Here is a 17920-nt window from a genome sequence, read left to right as displayed (position 1 = left end):
GTCAAGGGTGGTGAGGCCCTGCAGAGAAATCTGGACAAATTAGAGAGCTGGGCAATCACCAATATGAAGTTTAACAAGAACAAACGCTGGATTCTGAACCTGGGAAAGCGCAACCCTTGTTATACGTACAAACTGGGGGACAAGATGCTGGAGAGCAGCCCTGAAGAAAGGGATCTGGGGGTTTTGATCGACAACAAGCTGAACATGAGCCAGCAGAGTGCCTTGGTGGCCAGGAGGGCCAATTGTATCCTGGGGTACATCAAGAATAGCACTGCTAGCCTGTCAAGGGAAGTGATTGTCCTAATCTACTCTGTGCTGGTGCAGCCTCACCTCGAGTACTGTATGCAGTTTTGGGCACCACCGTAAAAGAAAGATATAAAACTGTTAGAGAGTATCCAAAGGAGAGATACAAAGATGGCGAAGGGTCTGGAGGGGAAAACTTATGTAAGAAGCAACAGCAGTGTTCATGTCATTTGGTGAAAATTCTACATCCAAAAATAAGTTCTTATGGTTATTTTATACTCCTACCTCACCAGTACAAATTCAGTCTACTCCTGGTTGATCAGACAATAAATTAATCTTTGAATCATATTTGTTAAATATTGAAGGCATTTATGGTCATAGTTACAAAGAGTTTGGGGAGAGTTAACATTTTCCCCACACTAAAAAAAAAATATATATATATATAATTAATATTTTAAAAGTCAAAGATGCGTATGTATATATATATGTAAAGTTTTAAATACTCTATATGCAAATATAATTAAATTTGTACTGGACTGGAGTTAAAAAGAGTGTTGGTGACTCAGAAGACTTTTTATTTCAGTCATGACCTAGTTTTGAAATTTTTTAATTTTTATTTTTTTTCCCAGGGTTTACCTAGGTTTGTATTTCTACTAAATGCCATTACAAGCAGTAGTAATAAGATGTCTGTGCAGTAACTAGTCCATCTCTACAGAGCAAAGGAGGTGAACAATCTCCAACAAAGAAGAAAGATATACTGTTGTATGACCTTTCCTGAATTGTGTGTGCTTTACAAATAAACCACAGGGACAAGGGAGGTAGGAAGGCCCCTATTCTGCATCCTTACAAAATGAGCTTCTTTTTAAAGTGAAACAGCATTATTGATCAAAGCAAAGGGTAACACTGTATGTAAAGAAGAAACAGCTGGCAGTCACCTTTCTGTCACTCACTTACACACTTGCACACAGACCCACGCTTATTAAAAACAGGTCAGATCAGATTCCAGGTTCACCTTGCAAAATTAATGACAACCTTGCAATAAAGTAACAGCATGAATTTGAGCCTTGTAATACAACGTGATTACTAGCGTTTTTATTAGCTGGTTTTGAGCAGCAGGCAGGGCCGGCTGGTATTTGACACACAAACAGGGATGTTACCAGGTGCTCTGCTCTAAAGTGTCACATCAAAGTTGCAGCCCTGCTGGCTTGGTTTACACCTGAGCCAATTAGCCTGGGAAATCAGAAGAGGCTGGAAAAGAATACGTCGTCTTATTTTTGTGCTGGAGAGAATCACTTGATCCCAAGTAAGACGATACATGGAGAACAATAGTAGATAAAGTACACAAAGGAGGAAGCGGGCACCAGGAGGGGGAATTGGTGAGGCTGCAATAAGAGAACTATCATCAAATAAAAGCAAATTGGAAAGCAAAAGTGCCATATGCCTGTCCCTCTCTCAGTGTGTTTGTCAGTCTTTTGTTGGCAACAAAGGGGCTAATTGAAATGAAACAATCTCCAGTCTGTTTGCTGGCACATCAAATATGCTGTAAGATCTTCAGGTTCTTGCTCCTGTTGAATTATTGAAGAAAAAATGGGTTCTAGGGAAAAAAAGGAAAAAAAAAAAAAAGTGTGGAGGGATCTTCAAAATGAGCTCCTTTTTCAAAATAAGCTCCTTTTTTTTTCAGGGATTTTTTTTTTTCAAGTGCTCTCTTCTGGCTTCGATGGATTTCATTTAGAGTACTGTAGGAGCAGTCATACAAAGGACGTGAGAATTTAAACTGCACTAGTTAACTAGGGTACCTGCAGCCCAAGTTAAGTGTCTCAGCCTGAGCCTTCAATTACTTTCAAATTTGTTTAATGTGACAAACTCTGTCTTTTCCAGCAGGAAAGCAGGTTTTCAGCTGTGAGTTTTAACTTGTTGCCTTCCTTTACATATGAAAACAGTTTGTGAAAACAGAAATGAAAACTATCACAAGGTTGAAAAATCAAAAAGTATGAATTTTTAGCCAGTTTATTTGGCAGTGACATTCTCATTACTTAAACATGAAAAGCAAATGTTGCTTTATATTAAAGCAGACTATAAAAGATTAAGTGTTTGAATAAAAACTGACCTGGTTAAAGTTGAAAAGTTGTCAGAATTGAAACAAGTGTTTAAAAATTTTGTGTTTTAGTATTCTTACAGCTATATTTTAAATTTTCCCCAAATTATTCAGAAATTAGACTAAAAAAATTAATGATTAAAAAAAAAAAATCACCTGAACTTTTTTACATGGAAAAGAACTAGAAAACTGTTAATTCAATGAAAGTGACTCTTTGGAGGGTATGAACTGAAAGTAAATAATTTTATTTTCTCAATAGACATCTAAGCAGATTATTACATTTATTCCTAAAATGTTTTATTTCTGACATGGATTTTTAATATTTAATTATAGCTATTGTTGAGACTGATTGATGTGATCAAAATTCCAGATCAAGTGATTCTGTAAAGGAGCTGGAAAAGAATTAAGCAACTTGTTGATACCCCATGACAAGAGGGGCAGATGAAATTCCCCCATGAAGGGGCAGCATTTCTAGTTGGACATAGTCTTTTCCAGCTCTTCTCTCATGTGGCTGGAGATGAATTCAAAGAGCTGAGACCCAGAGCAGCTATGTGGCAAGAGTATGTGTTAACCGTAGAGTCTGACAACGTACTCTGTGGATGCTCTCAGCTGAACCCTACCAAGGATAGGCCACTGTGCCCATTAAGGGCAAAAAGAGGCAGTCTAGTTGCTGCTGAGCCAGAAAGTCTCATTGTGTGGCATTTTCCCTAGACTGTTTGTGGTTTCCATACAGACATTTGCTAGCCATCTCTCCATTCTTACTGGGTCACCCGAAGCGTAGCAACATTCCAGCAGGACTCTTTGCTACCCACCATGTAAATCAAAACCCAGTTCTTTCTTTCACTTCCAAGTAGCTCAGGTCCTGGAGGAAGGGTGGTGCCTGAAATTTGGGTTCCCAACCTCTCTGACTGCTGAGAATGTTCATAAAAGATGAGTTATTTTGCCAGGATGCAGTGAGAGTGACTATGATCGTATTCAACAAGTGTCTAATTTTCTGTACCCCACATTGCTTTGTCTAGGGATATATGGAATACAAAATTCCAGAGTCAACCTAAAGCCAGAAACCAGGAAAATTCTTGTCAGCAGTGTCATGTACCCAAAGAAATACATGCAAGTCTTTTCCTTCTCAGTCCTTGTGGATGTGGGCTCCTCCGCTACAGCTATATAATCATATGGAACTTCGGGGACCTATGAGGTTTGCTGACCCACTGCACAGTAAATGAGGAGGTTTTATATAGTGCTTAGAAGCCATTCCCTTAGCTTTGACACAGACAGCTGTCCCTCATGTTAATAGACTTGGAGCCTCCCCAGATAAGGTTCTAGTTCTTTCAGGTTTATTTCCTTCCCTTAGGATCTCTGTGAGAAACATGAATATGATCTCAACTGATGTATTATGCAAAACTAAATCTCAGGCATGTTTTTCAGATGCCCAAATTGCCATTACACAAAAAAATTGTGTAAGAAATCTGAATTTGCATTTGTTTGATTAATTGCAGTCAAGTGATATCAGTTTAATCAAGAGCACATAACTATCTAGGATGCAGAACTGGTCACATAAAGGCCTGAAACTTCTATTTTGTTTTGTTTTGTTTTTTACTGTTTTCAAGTTGTAAGAAAATGTATTTTAAATTTTTTGAATGGAATCTTTTGAAAAAAAATTATTCTGATCTTGGATTGAAGAACATGAAAATACAGTCAAATCACCAGTATAAATTTTGCTTCATAAATTTTCTAGGTGTATTTATTTTTTCAAAATTTATTTTTTGTAAATATTTGAGTTTTTGGTTTCCTAACTCACATCTTTCCCCTCAAAAATCTTACTATTGCACATGAATATGTACACCTTTCTTTCCTCCAGTAATTTTTCATTCATTGACTAGAGTCACCCAAATATGACAGGGAAGTAGAATTGTTGGAGAGAACAACTCCTACAAGTCCTGTCAAAATAAATGCCCTGGTAGACATTTATTACTATCCTCACTGAAGAAAAGGCTCACGTGGAGAGAATCCACACATAAGGGAATCCTGTATAAGCTCCCACTGTGGGAAAACTTCAATCACATTTTCCATCAGAGACTGCACCTTCTTAAATGCCAACTCCATCAATCTTTGGCTTGAATCCATAAAAATGAGTGTCCATATTTTTTATGCACAAGGACTACAGGAATAATATTTTTTTTCCCTCCAGTCTGTAACTAAATTCCCCTTTGTTCTTTTATTTTCTTTCATTGCATATAAAAGAAGGGTACAAGTAGATAGGAAAATGTGGGAGTCATGGGGAAAAACAAATTATGAAACAAAGGAACACACCCTCCAAATACCTCCCTTTAAAATCAGAACTGCAAGGATGTCATTGTCAAGTGAAGAAATATCCAGGCAACTCCAGAAATAATCTTTTTATCATTTGTTTCAAGATTGTCCTGGTAAGACTACATTTCCATAAGATGTCATTCTCCTTTCTGTAAGCAGCCTGCTCCATGATACTGAAACAGTTTAATTTCTTGGTATTGAAGACTAGTATTTACAGAGTTGTCACTGTTACGTTAAAAGTGGCTCATTGATAATTATTGAAATTTGTATTGTATGTTTTACATTATGAGTCTGTTGATAAAGGCATGTATCTTCATAATATATAAATATGTTAACATTTAGTATAGGATTATTTTTATTATTTTTTTTTATTTTTTAAACTACAGAGAAAATATTATATATATATATATCACTACTGCTCAAGAAGTTGTTGCTTTAATCGTCTAAATGAAGAGAGTGTAAACAGCAAGATCAGGTTGGCTGGAGTCAGAACCCTCCCAGCAAATCAATTAATGCTCCTCTACTCCCCTTAATGCTTTTAAATTAGATTAACAGAATGCTGACCCTCCTTTAATAAAGCCTAGTTTCACCCTGTGGTATGCATCTAGATACCAATATCAAAGAAACAAGCCTGACAAAGGGAGGATAAAACTTACCAGTAGGTCTTGGTTCCCTGCTATTAGGATAATTGCTCAGGCTGTAGAGATGTTAAATTATGTTAAATATGCAGACTTTTATTTATTTATTTTTAAACCAACTGTGCATGGAAAGAACTCATTGACAGAAACTTTTTTGTATCCTCTAACTGTTCCATTTAAAGGAACTCAAATTTGGAACTAAATAACAAATAGTATGTCTTCAATAAGTATTAGGAAAAAACACTATTAGCTGCCAGTTCTGTATTGTAACTATTTCTAAACTGTCATATTTCAAGTGACACCAGAAAACCTCAGAAGTTGAAATAACAAAAAGAAAGACCAGCAAACAGCTGAAAATAAACAACTGCCTCCTATATTTTTGTGACTACAACATTTATAGTGTGTATGACAAAAAGTGTAATGGATTTGATTTCTGGAAACAATGTGCAGAGATTTGAAAAAAAAAAAAAAGAAGAAGAAGAAGAGAGAGAAGAGAAGTGCCAAGTTCGGGAACTCAAGAATTGCAGTACTGCTAACATTATTTTATCATCTCCACTACCACGCAAATAAAACAGTAATTTCTTTACCTACTCTGTGATTACATATTGTAAAAGCTTTTCTGTAGAAATAGTCTTTCAGCACAAACAAGTACTTTGTTCAATGCACTGAATTTGTGGTTATGCCATCCCAGGAGACCCTGCTACTATCTTTGTATGCACTTCTTTTCCTTGGTATAAACATTTTTTGTAGGATTAATTAATTTAACATGGTTAGAAAGTTGCAGTGAAAAATCCATCTCCTCACCTATCTGCAGAGGGGAATAGAGAGAATGTAAAGATTCTACTCACAAGCTACTTCCCACATTTTCAGAAACCTGCTAAAAGAGTTAAGTGATATTTTCCATTGCTAACTTAGAAAGAAGAATGATAATCACCTGTGCAGTCCAGACTTAGGTACACAGAAAGTTAAGTTTTCTTCTCAGTGTTCTTTTCTTGGTTGGAGATCTAGTTTATATGGACAAATTAGAATTGGAAGTAATGTACTGATGGAAATGTACTTACATATTTTCAGCTTAATTTATTTATTAATTTTCATCATGGAAAAGACATTTCAAAATAGTGTATTTGAACAGATATTTCTAGCCACTTTCATACACCTTTAAAAATAACTGGCTGGTAGGCAGCCTCAAGCTATTTGTCATACTAAAGAGACTGATGAAAGGGACCATGAAGCAGTAGAGCTCCCCAGAACCCTTCTAATGGCTTTCAGAGTGTTCCTGCTATTAACACAAGTACAGGGTGCCTGCTGAGATAAAGATATAGGACCATTAACCCCACATACTCCCAGTCTGGATTCATCTTGCCAAACTTTGAACATTTAATGATGGGTTCTCAGTTAGGAATCCCATCAGCTGTGTTTCCCCTACAGTCAATAGACAGACATGGGTACCTTTCAGAAAATTTATCACATCTTAAAAGGGCTCAAACACTGCTGTAAGAATCTGTCCCATTCTCCCTGAGCCTGGGGGGCAAGGATCATGAGTTGTGTTCATTGCTGATTGCCAGTGCAGAACTCTGCCTCTGCCTGCCTTTTCAAGTGTACATCAGACTGCAGACTGGTGAAGTTTAGTGCTCTCCTTTTCTTTTTCCTTGTTGACTTCAGCTTGAATTTTCCTCCTCCCTGAAACTTCATACTTTCTCCCATCCTGGCAGTTTCTCTCCATGAGCATACTATCACCTGTTCTTCATAGAACTTCCTTTTATTGCTGTTCCAGTTTGGCTTTCTCTTCCACTTTGGTAACACTTTCAGCTGTACACAGATCCCTTCAGGGGATCTGAATGTTCCTTGGCAAGTGTTGTTGTTGACTCCCCTATGAATAACTTGCTTGGACCCTCTACATTGTTTTTGAAGGGCCCAGGCTATCTCCACTAACAAGGTTCAAGGACTTCCAGGGAACTTTCATTGCAGTATGACATAATATACAGTTGTCTTCACTATTTGGATCCCCTCCTCTCTGTGTAGTGGTTAGATCTAACCATTGAGGAAGAATATTGTCTGTTTCTAAATTCACGATCACGTAATATAAGACTGCTATCTTATACCTATATGCTTATCTTCTCAATAAGCATCCTGCATTTCTCTCTAAATCATCTATGAAATTCGGTATGATGAAATGTTAACAGTTGGATAGTTTTTAAATACCCATACACAAACTTATTTACATCAACTTCTGAAAAAATCCATGGAAGGATTTTGTTGTTATTGATTTTTTTTTCTAGCATTTGGAATAAGATAGGAAAAGCAAAGCTGAAAGGGAAATAAAACATTTATTTTTACAGTGAAATTAAAAAAAAAAATATGAGAGGAAGGCAGAAGGACTAGGGAGAGGAAGCTAACCAAGTCTTTTTTCATAAGAGACAAGAATAAAATCATCTTTACTAGTACAATGACATCACAGTATATCAATATTTGTTTACTATCTGAAAAGATATATGGCATACACTCAGATGTACCAAGGGAAAAACAAAGGATTTCTGATAGATGTTCTTATATGATATTTTAGCACCATTTTAAAAAATTCTTGGGAAGCCAATCTCCCACAAAAGATTTAGACAAAACACTTTCTTACTTAACTACAAAGACTGAAAGTGAAGATGACTTTTCAACATTCTTCTGATGTCCTTGAATCCTGGTCTTCCATTTAGGGTTACTATATTGCAGAGCTAAATGTGGTTAACACAGTCACTAATGCACTTGACTTCCTTATTCCCCTCTGGAACATGTTTTACTTCAACAGATGTTTTCAAAATAATTAAATGGTGGTGAGCATGCATTATTGACAATGTCTGATGCCACACTAATGCACTCCACATTTAAACATTTGTCACCAGCAGAGCTGTGTGTTCAGGAATGTTGTGCTCTTTATAAATAACTTCTGTAAAGTATCTGGTTGTGAATGTGAAAAAAAAAATGGGGAAATTCTGATATCTGCTAAATATTAATATACCATAAATAAAATTGTGCCAGCCTGCATTCTGTAACCATGGTAACCGAAGTTTGGCTGATATCATTTGTATTTTGCTCTTTAAAGTAGAAAGTAATCCACCTCAAAGTTCCTGTCTTGAGCCATTCTGAATTAAGGTATTTAGCCCCTGAATTGTGAAAGAGCAATTACATTTATGTAAAAAAATATGCAATGGCTGCCCAAATTCTAGTGGAGTGCAAAATGTAATTGGGAAATCTATACATCTATGGTAGATCTTAGTTTTATGGTATTAAATGTTTTCCACAAGCTGATGTACAGTGAAGAGGTTTTTTTTTGTTGTTGTTTTTTTACATTTAAAAGGTAAAAAGCGAAAAGGAAAAAAACTAAATTATCAGCTTTTTCAGTTACATTATTAGTTTCTCTTAAAATTCAGAAGATACTGCTGCCATTCTGTAATAAAATTATATTAGATGTCTAAGCTAAAATAAAGACAGACTTTTTCTCCTATTAGGATTTAATGATATTATTATAATTAAGCTTCTCATTAATTTTTTCATGCTTTATATTGAGTTACTGTCCCCTGCAGATTTGAAATGAAATGATCATATAATTACAGCCTTCTATTTTTAAATGAGGATATTTGGAATGTAGGTTTGCACCTAGGGTTTTCTGAAATTATAAATCATGAATAGAATTACAAAATTGCAGGTTTCTGTTGAACTTCATAATTAGAAAGGACTTCAGAAATAATGTTATACTTGAATTCCCTGGATGAAAGTGTCTGATGCCCAAGAAGAGACATAGTAAAAGGGAATTTATATACATGTACATACATGAATTTATATACATGTACTTATTGTTCATATGCACATGAACAATAAGCACAACCAGAACTGATATTTGTTTAATTTAATATTACAAAGCTAAATACTCAAAATCACTGAATGTTGCATCCATATGTTAACTCCAAGTGAAGATATAATATTTTATAATCTTTTAATTTTTCATCTGGCTTTTGCATATATGTTATTTTGCTGAGCAAAAAGTGAGGGTAAAAAAAAAAAAAAAGTGTTTTAAATGTAAGATTCCAAAGAAATAAATTAAAAATATTTAGTAATATTTGTTGTGGAAGAGTAATAGGTAATATAATGCAAATTCATCTGTTGGATGTACATATGCAAGTATGGTGTCCCTGTAGGTGCATACTATCAACTACTCAGAAACTGAAGAAATTAAAAACAAAGCACTTGGACAAAGCAAATAAACCTCACATTCTGCCTCACATGAAACTAATAGAAAGAAAAAAAAATAAAAATCAAGCACAAGTCTTCCTGAAAAACTGCAGAAAACTGAAGGCAAATATCAACTCTCAACGTTTAAACAGTCTTTTCATTATACTCTCGAAGAAGAAAAAAAAGTCTTTGTTAAAAGTATTCAAAACATCATCAAAAAGATGGCTAACAGAGTAGATTAAAGTTCTGTAATTAAAAAGTAGATTATATTAAATTCAGACAGTCCATAATAGACTTCAATCAGTACCTAATTCATATAGAAACCTATGGCAAAATGATAATTAGTATCAGCTGGAACAGAAAAGGTCTGTAAAGTGACAGTAGTACAAGTCACCAATTTCATTTCCAGTTGTCTCAGAAAACATTAGCAGTGTTCATGCATGAAGAAAATTCAGAGAAGATTCTTTCCCTAAAAGACAGATTAAGTCAGCTCAAGTTCATTGTGAAAATGAAAAATAGTGAAAACAATGAGGAAGTAGGGAATATGCAGGAATAACTTAAAACGGTCATGGAAGAGCTAGGACAAAACACTACATTCTCTGAAAAGAAATGACAATAACATCAATACAGCATAAGGGAAAAGGAAATTCTTTAAACAGAACAAGAGTAAATCTCAGGTCTTTGAACAGTAACTGGAAGCAGATATACAACTGAAGAGAGACACAGAAGAAATTACTAAATGTGGAGGAATGAAAAGAAAAATTATAAAACCAAGGCAGAACAACACAATAGTTTTAAGAGCTAAGAGACAATGCTCCCATGGAAAAAAAAAAAAAAAAACTACAAAAAGTATCAGGGTTAGTTAAAATCTCTAATAGCACCCACCAGCAACTCAATTAATACTGGCATTTGAAGTTTGCCTTATAGAGTGTTTTTCCGACTACACTATATTCAGAAAAAATGCAAAAACACTTTCAATTGAAATACAAAGTGTACAACGTGAATATTGCCAGATATACTGCAATATTAGTACAAAATTCAGCACTGTTAGGAAAAAGGTAAGTCAGCAGTGGCTTTCAATGTGTAGCCATATTTATTCATGAGTAAGAAAACAATTTCTTCCTAAAAATGAAAAAAACAGTGGTAAGTCCTTTGAGGCTTCACATGGCATCTAGAAAGATAGACGTAAACAAAAACAAACAAACAAACAAACAACAAGTTATCTTAAGAATTCTTAAGAATAAATAAGAAATTATTATTATTATTATTATTAATAATAATAATAATAATAAAATCGCTACCATATAAAAAAATCACAACCATAGGCATAGATTGTGCAGCAAGCATATATTTGAAAGAGATATCAGATCATGAACAGGGCTTGGAGACAGCATAGAAAAGAAAGATTAAAGCAATACTAATTGCTACAGATCCTTAGGGACAACGGGCAAGTGCTGCCTGAAGAGCATCTTCACTGATAGGTGGACATTTCCATCAATATCCAACATTTGCTAAAAATGTTAATTTGAAAAATAAAATAAAATAAAATAAAAAATAAAATTTTCAGCAATTCCCTGAATAAGTACCAAGTTTCATGTGAATTTCTGCCAGACACAGTCCGTATCAGCCTATGAGGTCTTGTACATCTGTTTGGCCTTCCCCAGAAAGTGACTCTTGAAAATGGTGATCATACCTTACAGCCTTATTCTCTTCACTTCATTACAGATTGTAATGTATCTGTGGTGAAGGAAAAGATTTGACAAAAACCATTGTACCGTGTCTGTGCTTCACATCTTACAGAGCACAGATTGAGTTTATGTTTTTCTTTCATTTCAGTGGACCAGATTGGACCAGAGAGTTGGAGGTATATGATATAATCTGATTGTGTAAAATAACAAACAGTTAAACACATTTCAAGTTTTAAAGTTTAGATGCCTCAGATTATCAGTGGTGCATCAAACATTTTAAAATTCATGTTGAGTTTGGAAATGCAGAAAATAGGAAACAGAAAATAAATAAAAAATAAAAATAAAAATTAAAATTAAAAATAAAAATAAAAATGGCACAAAGTATTTTCCAACTGTCCCCTTTTCATCTAAGAAATCCCTTCTTCAGATAGCAGATTTCAGGTTAATTTTCTGTGTCAAGCTATCCTTCTTAGTGGGAGGAAAAGGTTATTTCTGTCATTCAGTTCTAAATGTGACAAAATACTCAAAGTCCCACCAGAGAAAAAGGATAGTAGAGGTGGGGAATATGTGGCTTTTGTTGACATTCTCAGAATACAAGGTAGCTGGGCAAAGACAGATTCTTTTCACTGAGCAGGTCAGTGACACAGCTGCTGTGCTGTACTCTAGTTCTCTTCACGGGACTTTGTTATTGTTTACACAGGGTCAGGCAGAGCAGATTTAGGCAACATCAATGAGCTTGTGTCCTTTGACACAACAGGTCTCTAGGTGGCAAGCTAAGAATCAGGTGGAGAAGCCACTGAAAAGATAACATGGAAAGAAAAAGTATGCAGAAGGGAGTCAGGCTAGTTCAGAGATGATGGTGATGTTTTAACAATGCAGTGATCAGTCTCATAAATGAAAGGCAGAGTTTTGTAAAGAAGCAAAAACCCACTGATTTTTCCCATTTTGTTGCAAACATTCTCAAACAACAACAACAACAACAAAAACACAAACGCAAACAAACAACACAAAACCAAGCGAGAAGATGACGTAACAGATAGTTTATTTTACAAGCTATTTTTACTTGCACATTTCTGGTCCCACTCTGCTGCTTTTATGAGAGATAACCTCAACCCAGCATTAAGACTGTACACATAAATATGTTGCATGTGTTGTTGGTTTTTGTTTCCTTGTCTATTCTAATCTTTTTGCCTTCTGTTCACAGCTTTCCCACAGTTTTATATAAAACTGAGATAGGACTTCTAAGCAACTGTTATTATATTCAGAGGATAAAAGGAAGAATTCCAAGTGTATTAAGTACTGCACTCTTCAAGTAGATAAATAAAGATGAAATGAGGAACTGGTATAAAACATTTGGTGTTGCAATTCCAGCTCTATGGCAGATTCCTAAAGAAACAGTACTGAGATGGAGATGATAAGTTGTCAAATCCTATATTACAATATAGCACTACTTTTGTCCCACTACAGTAAAATAGAAATGGTTTCCAGGGAGAGATATGTTTCTTCCTGAGTGTACATATTGACTGTTTCTGATTTTATTTCTTCTTTAGGTTGAATGTAAGGGGTATATGTATTTACGTATTAGAATATATTTTCTCATATTTTTAATTTGTTTTTATTATTATTTTAGGCTTTCATTGTAATTCTGTTTTAAAATAGTTATAGGTCCACTTCCATATGAAGCTTATATCTTTTTCAACAAAAAGCAGGAGGTCTTATGAAAGAAAATGATCACAAGAAAAAAAAAATCTAAAAGGCAAGCCACTCAATAAAAATTCTTTCTGTGTTTGCTCTCAAATTCTTTGCTCTTATATCTTAATCATATCCAGCATAGCACACAGTTTTTCTCCTACTGGTTTGTAAAGCATGCTTATAATTAATTTATAAGCACTTCTAATTAGTAGAGACAAGTGAGCGTTGAAAACCCCAGATGATGATGAAGCTCCCCTTTAAAGAACTTCAAGTTCTCCAGATTTGTCATGAACATACTGCTCTAGCACAGGTTAATTAAAAATCATAACCCACTTGAAAGATGAGGATAAAAATAAAACAGTGACAAATAACAGAAATAAAACTGAAAGATAACAAGTCCTCTGATTTCAGTCTGACCTGAGACCAGTCCAGCTGTTTCTAGGGTATTGGAAAGGATCAGGAAAAGGGTTGGGAGTTATCCTTATTCCTGTCAACCTCACTGGAATTTCTTTCAGTCGCTAACTGCAGCACATGACTCAGCTGAACCCATCCTAAATGCTAAAATTGGTTTTCACAATGAAGGGAGCTGGAGGCTAAGAAAACAACTTGGTGTGTTATGGACCTATAGACCAAATTTATATACCCTTTTCCATCTTAACTCCACTGACGCCAACTATAGGTCATTTTCATCAGTGAAAGAAGTCAAAACTAACTGTTAAACAGCTACTCATCTTGAATTTTAGACATCCAAATATTTATGCTGAGAGCTAAGATGCTAATCACCTGTTACGTGGCTGAAGATAGACTTTCTCAACAATGTTAAAAACTTAGAAGTGATGCAGGAGAAGTTCAAGGTGGTGGCAAATAAAATAAAATTAAATTAAAATTAAATAATAAAATAAAATAAAATAAAATAAAATAAAAATAAAATAAAATAAAATAAAATAAAATAAAATAAAATAAAATAAAATAAAATAAAATAAAATAAAATAAAATAAAATAAAATAAAAAGACTGCTGCAAATATGAACAATATGGAGAGTAAGCAAGGAGCAACAACAGTGATCCGGAACCCTGTGATATCTGTTAGTGGACAATGTTGTGCTACCCACTCCAAATTAAATAGACTAAGACTGAAGGTGTCTTAAATTCTGAGGGTAGTTAATATATGAATATATGAAGTTTAACTATATGTATACATATCATAGCATTCTTCAGTTTGAATTTCTGTTTTTATTCGAAAATTTGGTGCCTTCAAATGCCATATTGTAATGGGATTATTCTTCATCCATGAGAGAAAATGCTTTAATACTCTTTTAATTTTTATGAACAGATGCAGATATTCTGACACTATCAGTGGCATCTAGGAAGTAGAACTTTTAGCAAACACTGATGAAAATCTTATAAGAATTGTCAGCCTTACTTCAATTTTCACCTAATTTGTTACTATTTCACATTCTTTAGACATTATTAATGATTTAGTGTTTTTTAATATTCTTACTGTCACCAGCAGAAATGAAATGTTTGCTTATTAACTCTCCTACTTAATCTAAGAAATATGTCAGCTCTAGGATTGTTCTTTTCATGTATCCAAAATTTTGGCTTGATTTGGCCAACTACTGTTACATGGCAAAAGTTAGAAGAAAAAATAGAGAGTGTAGCGAATAGTAGAAAGGCAGAATTATGGGAATCTTAACAAGAAAGAAAAGCATGTAGGAGATAAGCAAAAATTCGAACCAAGAAAAAACACACCTGATCTCTGACAGATGGTCAGGAGAAAGAGGAGAACAATTATTTTTGCATTAACATAGTGATGTGATTAATGTTTATTTTTCCACATACAAGTTTGAAGGTATGTTCCAGACTCAATAAACAGAGTATTTTATTCCCATTGTTAGTTGCTAGTATGTTCATGTGAAAATACAGGCTTATTATAATAACTTACTGTTCATATTAATTATTTCCAGTGATGTCACACTTTTGTCATCGCCTTTAAAATTCTTTATCATAGAACTAAATGTCAAATTCCAAAACTTGGACCATGAAATCTTTCAAATAATTGGAATAACATGTTCACTAGAAAGAGAGAAAGAGGGAAGGGGAGAGAGAGAGAGAGAGAAAGAGGGAGAAGAAAGAAAGAAAGAAAGAAAGAAAGAAAGAAAGAAAGAAAGAAAGAAAGAAAGAAAGAAAGAAAGAAAGAAAGAAAGAAAGAAAGAAAGAAAGAAGAAGAAAGAAGGAAGGAAGGAAGGAAGGAAGGAAGGAAGGAAGGAAGGAAGGAAGGAAGGAAGGAAGGAAGGAAGGAAGGAAGGAAGGAAGGAAGGAAGGAAGGAAGGAAGGAAAAGAAAAAGAAAGAAAGAAAGAAAAAGAAAGGAAGGAAGGAAGGAAGGAAGGAAGGAAGGAAGGAAGGAAGGAAGGAAGGAAGGAAGGAAGGAAGGAAGGAAGGAAGGAAGGAAGGAAGGAAGGAAGGAAGGAAGGAAGGAAGGAAGGAAGGAAGGAAGAAACATAAACAACCATTTGCTACAGTTTCTTCACTTGCAAGCATGACAAAAGGACACAAGAAAACCAAAAATAATTTTATTGAAATTGAACACAACAGTTTGGTTACTGAAGTTGCTTTTTTGAAGTCTTAACACTTGGAAAGGTTTGCAAGGTTAATTTTATAAATTTTGTAATAATTTTCTACTTTTTCTGCTTTCGTTTGAAATTAAGTTGTACCTATTTATGATATCTATATCTGACCTGTTGTTTGTGAACTAACTTGAAGTGAAGCCCTGGCAAAAATTCTCAGCAATTTTCCTTTTATGAAAAGTTAAATATTTTGCAGGTTTATTTGACTTGGGGAAGTCATGCTTGAACAATTTGATAAACTCCTATGACAAAGTGACTGGTCTGGTACATGCTGAAGGAAGAACAGTGCATATTGTCTAATTGGAGTGAGGCTTTTGACACTCTCCCATAAAAGCCTTATAGACAAGCTGTTGATATATGGGATGGATGAGCAGACAGTGAGGTGGACTGAAAACTGTCTGAATGGTGGGGTCCAGACTGGGTTGATCAGTGGCACAAAGTGTAATTGGAGGCTACTGACTAATGGTATACTCCAGGAGTCAATACCGGGTCCAGTCCTGTTTCACATCATCATCTGGATAACGGGGCAGAGTATATCCTCGGAAAGTCTGCAAATAACACAAAACTCAGAGGAGTGGGTGACATATCAGAGCATCACGATGTCATCCAGAGGGACCTTAGCAGGCTGGAGAAATGGGCTGACAGGAACTTCATTAAGTTCAACAAGAAGTTATGAGTCCTGTACCTTGGTAGGAACAACACCATTCACCAGTACATGCTGGGACCCACCCAGATGGAAAGTAGTTTGGCAGAAAACGAGGTGGCAGACACCAAGTGGACATGAGCCAGGCAATGTGCCCTTACCATAAAGAAGGCTAGTGGTATCGTGGGCTGCATTAGGCAAAGCATTGACATGCCAGTCAGTAGAGGGAAGTGATTCTTTCCTTTTACTCAGCAGTGGTGAGGCCACACCTGGAGTATTGCACCCAGTTCTGGCCTCCCCAGTATGTGAGAAACATGGATGTACTTGAGAGAGTCAAACGAAGGACCACAAACATGATTAAGGAATGAGAGCATCTCTCCTAAGGGGAAAGGCTGAAAGAGCACAGGCAGTTCAGCCTAGAGTAGAGAAGGCCCAGAAGGGCTATCATCAATGTCTATAAATACCTGAAGGGAGGGTGTGAAGAGGACAAAGATAGGCTCTTTTCAGTGGTGCCCAGTGACAAAATAAGAGACAACAGGCACAAACACAAGAGGTTGCCTCTGAACACTAGGAAGCCCACTGTGTGGGTGACCGAGCACTGAAACAGTATGCCCAGAGAGGCTGCAGAGACTCCATCCTTGGAGATCTTCAGAAGCCACCTGGACATGGTCTTGGGCAACCTGCTTTGGGTGTCCCTGCTGGAGGAGGGGGTTGAACCAGATGGCCTCCAGAGGGCCCTGCCAGCCTCAGCTATTCTGTGATTCTGTGACTTTCTTTTTTCTGATTTCTGTAGGAATAGAAATGTTAGTGTTATTATAGCATAAAAAGTTTAGATTTCTTTTCAAAGTAGCACTCACTTTCAAATAAGCATAGAATGCAATAAAGTGAAGACGTGTTTTTAAAAATATTTGTATTTTAGATGGAATTTAATACTTTTTTTTTCCTCAATTAATCTAATAATAATGTTATTTAGAAACATGGATGTAATAAAGAAATAGATCTCTAGGAAGCGCTTTCTTTTGTCTTGATATCCAGCAGCTTTAATGACCTGGCTATCACTGAGGTTTAGATATTCATGTAAGGATAAGACAGATTCTGTTTGTCATCAATATTACTAACCTAGCCACTTGGCTTGCCACACTGTGGGGCTACTACTGTCACAAAGTATTTTCAGAGATTTGACCTCTGAATCTGAAACCATTATAACAAACCCAAATGCAAATTGTATAAATGTTTGTTCCATCTGGGTATTCACTACATGAGCTTTGGTAATTTTCTGCATGAAAATATCTAGTTTGGTCTGAACATAGTAAGCAGTACATTTACAAAAATAACATTGTGTGGATCAATATGTGTTAAAGCAGTCAATAAGATGGAAAAAAGCAAAAAGTACATAATTTCCAAAATGCACAAAAAGCCAACAGAATTTGGGAAAGCTAGATTTGCACAGCCTTGCATCAGTGTAAATATTTGCTACATAGTGCTAACCGCCATCTGTAGTCTTATTGCTACTGTTAGGATTGTTATGGTGATGTTAGAGAACTGGTAGACAGTTCAACCAGCAGGCTGCTTTAGGTCTACACTCTGCCTCGATGACTCTACATGGTATTTCTTACTATGCAGTTGCCAGAACCTGCCCACAGAAAATGGCAGCTACAAGCACTTTAAATACGGCTGACTGATCCACTTATCTGACTGACTGATCTCTGTCCCTTTCTCCTCAGAGAAGGCAAGACAACGAAGCAGAACCCTGCATTAATCCATGA

The sequence above is a fragment of the Anser cygnoides genome, chromosome 2, assembly GCF_040182565.1.
Source record: "Anser cygnoides isolate HZ-2024a breed goose chromosome 2, Taihu_goose_T2T_genome, whole genome shotgun sequence".
Taxonomy (NCBI): domain Eukaryota; kingdom Metazoa; phylum Chordata; class Aves; order Anseriformes; family Anatidae; genus Anser; species Anser cygnoides.
This window is presented reverse-complemented; position numbering follows the sequence as displayed.